Genomic DNA, 4,812 nt, shown 5'->3' with positions numbered 1-4,812 from the left:
GCATGCAAGATCTCTTCCGTCGAAATTGTGGGCCGAAGCTATTAATTGTGCCTCATACATCCAGAACAGATTTCCTCATAAATCTGTTACTGGAAAAACACCTTTTGAGGCTTGGACTGGCATGCAACCTGAAGTTAGTCATTTCCGCATTTTTGGATCTCGAGCATGGGCCCACATTCCTCCAGAGAAGAGAAAGGCTTTGGAGGTTCAAAGCAAAGCATGCATGTTTGTTGGATATTCTGATGAAGTCAAAGGGTACAGATTGCTTGATTTCCACACTGAAGAGCTCTTTATTGAAAGGAGTGTAAAGTTTAACGAAGATATTTCGCATGCACCAGTAGATGAACTTGTTACCAAATTTTCATCACCACTCATTGATGAGTATGCAGATGAAACTTCAGACCAACATTCTGATGAAGATGAGTCTTTTCTTGTGACCCCTGTTAGACCACCAGTTGTTGAACATCGAGATCATACTTCTGCATGTAGTTCGGAAGATTCTCGACCACCTTCAACACAAAAATGGCGTAACATGAGTGATATCCTTGATGATCCTGCCTCTATCCCTCTGTTTGAGGAAGATCCGCAAGCACTCTTAGCTATGGAGCCATCCATGCCCATGCATGCTTATATGATGCATGGATCTGATCCACAAACTTATGCAGAAGCAAATGGGCATCCTGAATGGGAAGCCGCCATGGATGAGGAATATAACTCTCTCATTGAGAACCAGACTTGGGATTTGGTTCCGCTACCTTCAAATCGCAAACTAAGTGGGTTTACCGGACCAAGAAAGCATCAAATGGCCAAGTTAGTCGATATAAGGCACGATTGGTAGCAAAAGGTTTTCAGCAAGTACATGGTGTTGACTATGATGAGACTTTTGCTCCAGTGGCAAAAATGGATTCCATTCGGCTAGCTCTCTCCATTGCAGCAGCAAGAGGATGGGAGGTGCATCATATGGATGTGAAAAATGCCTTTCTTCATGGTGATCTCGAGGAGGAAATCTACATGGAGCAGCCACCGGGATACATGCAGAATTCATCTCTGGTATGCAAACTAAAGAAGTCTCTCTATGGCCTCAAGCAGGCACCTAGAGCATGGTATGCAAAGATGGATTCTTATTTGTTATCTCAAAATTTTGTACGCTGCAAATCTGATTCCAATGTTTATTTTCTAAAGAAAATTGACTCCTTGTTGATCATAGTACTCTACATAGATGATCTTTTGATAACGGGTAGTTCAGCTTCTGTCATTACTAACATCAAAACTGCATTGCATAAGCGGTTTTCTATGACAGACATGGGCTTGCTAAATTTCTTCCTTGGACTAGAGATCCATCAGCGTGATTCTGGCATTACCATTTCTCAACCAAAATATGCCAGAGATCTTTTGGCACAATTTCAGATGAGTGATTGCAAGTCAGCAGCCACACCTTTCTTATCAGGGATAAAGCTTGAGAATGGAAAAGACACACCATTGGTTGATTGCACATTGTATCACCAGCTTGTGGGAAGTCTTCTTTATCTCACTCACTCCCGTCCTGATCTCTCCTATGCTGTCGGAGCAGTTTCCAGATACATGCAGGAGCCACATGAGTTACACTGGAATGCTGCAAAGCGCATCCTTCGATATGTCCAGGGGACAATCACCTATGGGATTCATTATGCAGCCAATTGTTCTTTGAATCTCATCGGGTTCACAGATTCAGACTGGGCTGGCGACACCATTAGTCACAAGTCTACTTCCGGTTATGTACTTAGTTTGGGATCCGGCCCAATTTGTTGGTCAAGTAAGAAGCAGGCTGCCATTGCTTTATCATCAGCAGAGGCCGAGTATAGAGGAGCAGTCAATGCCACTATTCAGGCAACTTGGCTACAACATTTCCTATCTGAGCTTGGGATTAGTGTCCATCATCCAACTGTCATCTGGTGCGATAATCAAAGTACGCTAAAGTTTTGCAGAGATCTAGTGCAGCAACAGCGTACCAAACATATCGAGATCCACATGTACTTCATTAGAGAACTCATTCATGATGGGATCATCGATCTTCAGTACTGTCCTAGTTCCGAGCAGATTGCTGACATCTTCACCAAGACTTTCACTGAGCAGAAGTTTCGATTCCTGCGAGATCGTCTCGGGGTGAAGGACACGACTGCCTAGCAGTTGTCTTTTCTCTACTTTTGCATTATATTTTGAGGGGGTGTTTTCTTCCCACTGGGTTTTCCCTCTTTCTTCATTTTTATGCATTGTATATGGGTACCTAAAATGGCCGTGTTGCCGGGACTCATTCATTTTGCATCACACTCACCTAAGTTATGCTTAAGGGGGGGTGTTGGTGTACATGCACTTAGACTAGCTGTGTTGGTGTACATGCACTTAGACTAGCTGTGTTGGTGTACATGCACCTAGATTAGCTCCAGTTAACTTATTGCTTGCATGTGGCACATGTACACATTAACATAAGATAAAGCACACTTAGCTTTAGTTAGCTTTAGTTATTGCATGTACAACTAAGTTTAACTTAGTTGCTTTTATGTATTTATTCCAAAAACTAATATTGTAGAATCAATTTTTTTTCTTTTCTCAATTCTTGCTCGCTTCCTTCCTTCTCTTGCAACCTTGTTTATTGTTTTGCAGATCTAGATCTGTGTATCTCAAAAATCTTACACTATCACTTGTAACACAATTTTGTCATTCAGATTATTTAGTGGGTGCTAATTTTTATTCTTTACGTTTTGTCTATCACAGGAACGCCAAAACAATTTGGTTATTGCCACAGAACATTGGCTGGAGTTTCCACTAGTGCTCTTCTATATTCTAGGTATGTTATTCTAGGCTTAATGCTCATTGGAGAGGGTCACCAATTGTTTTCCTCGGATATCTATTTGGCCCTTAACGACCTAATGAAGACATACAGAGCGAGTTCCAAAATTTTCTTGTTTGGGTGTTGTTACATCAATGTGTTTCTTAGTGTGAGTTTGAGGACGTAAGTGAGGTTGGTGGTTGGCATGGATTATCTAGCCACCTTCTGCACTCGCTTTTATCAATTTCTAACGTCTGAGCAATCTGTGGCTTAGGGTGTGAGGGTTTTATTGTGTTTCTTTCACTTTCATTTGGTACACCTTCTCTCTATTTCCGTGCATCTCTCCCGTGTTCTCGTGTCAACGGAATCACTCCTATATTTCATTACTACCTTACAAAGTCTTTTGTAGCTTGTCTCTTTAATTTTACATGGATACAGTTGGCAATCTCCACCTTGCAGTGCAATGGAATTTTGTAGTTGCAGGGCTGGGTTGTATGGTATTTTCATATTTATTTGCTCAGTTTGTTTTCTTGCGAGGATAACTGCAATAATTTCTCCCCTTTGTATTTCCTGAGGTTATGTTCGAGGAGGGTTACACATGCTTTTCTCTTTAGCAGACTTCTCCGATTATGGTAATCCCTATGGAGTGGTTCTCTTTTTCGATGTTTCTCATTTATTTGTTGTATTATGTACAACGTCCAGTTTTCTACCTTCTCTCGGCCACTTCTCCTCATTGTTTCTTGTTATGGATTCACACGTTTTACCATTGGGTCTTATTTTGATTATAGCTCCTCTCTGGAGAGAAGTTCCTACAGTAACTACCTATTGTGGTTCCTCAGTACTGGTGCCAGATTATCTTCTTGACACGGAGTGTGACTTTTCTGCATTTTGGAGATCTACTCCTATTCTGCTCGCTAAGGATTTCAGAGGCCCCTTTCCTTTATTACTTTAGCATAATATATGGGACAGAACAGTGGAAAGAAACCGAGGGTGACTACGTCCATACCATTGTACCAATTAATTTGAATGTAACTGAGTTGTGGTATCTATGTATGTTTTCTTGTTTTGTTTGGGTTATGGCTGAGGCATAAAGACATCTGATCATGATCCATTCCTCCTGTCGGTGGATTTTATACATTTGTATGGAGAATGATATGTCCCCTTTGATTTGTTGAGGGTTTGTACGCATTAGTGTGGAGAAGGTTAATATATTTGTGGCATTATCTCTTTTTTTCTTAAATATTAATAGCATGCTGATTATCCTTTTTCCTTTTTGAGGTTTTCCCTAAATTGTCTACTAGTTATCTATATCGTAGCATGGGTGAGCTAGACTTTATCTATAATCTATCCAATTACGCAGTATTTTTAATGTTTCCATAATGTTCAGTTCACAACTCACTTATATAATTTAGAGATTATGACAAGTCATATGCATGAAATCTGAAGCTTATATTATACAAAATTTTCATAATCTCACAATCATAGGCATGCGTAAACTAAGACATGCACACGTTATCACAGTTATGCCTTTGTTCACTCATAGGATATACCAGAGTTTTGTTTTTGGGTAGGTAGTTTGTAGAATCGAACTGTTCCAGCATGTACCGCATAACGGTTGAACATGCTCTGTACATTGATTTAATTTATGCACGGTAATGAGATGGATACCAATCCACTCCCATTTCGAATGAATGAGTACAGCCTATTTCTAATCTTTACTATATCTCTCTTTTTAATGTTTACGACCTTGTTTCTAATATACTATCCAAACAACCTCAAAGTTTCCTAATAGAATGCATAATGTGCATTTCTGAGTATAAGAAACATCCAGTTCATGCTTTATCCCTTGATTACATGCTTTTCACATAGTCATTGATTAACTCATAATTATATGAGAAAGGTTGTATTTCTTTTCTTCTCCCTTGCTTACATACTTTTCACATAGTCATTGATTAACTCATAATTATATGAGAAAGGTTGTATTTCTTTTCTTCTCTAAGTAAACA

At 39.7% G+C, this 4,812-nt stretch overlaps 1 long non-coding RNA gene across 1 annotated transcript; it reads left to right on the top strand.

The window, feature by feature from the left end:
- The first annotated feature begins 2,868 nt into the window (after positions 1 to 2,868).
- Positions 2,869 to 3,900, top strand: LOC149267405 (uncharacterized). The gene is made up of 2 exons (XR_016253093.1): positions 2,869 to 3,438; positions 3,595 to 3,900. It is a non-coding gene; the product is annotated as an uncharacterized LOC149267405 (long non-coding RNA).
- Positions 3,901 to 4,812: the final 912 nt, after the last annotated feature.

This window comes from Pinus tabuliformis, chromosome 6, assembly GCF_031772625.1.
Source record: "Pinus tabuliformis cultivar Carrire ecotype Pingquan chromosome 6, CPIR1, whole genome shotgun sequence".
Taxonomy (NCBI): Eukaryota; Viridiplantae; Streptophyta; class Pinopsida; order Pinales; family Pinaceae; genus Pinus; species Pinus tabuliformis.
This window is presented reverse-complemented; position numbering and strand designations above follow the sequence as displayed.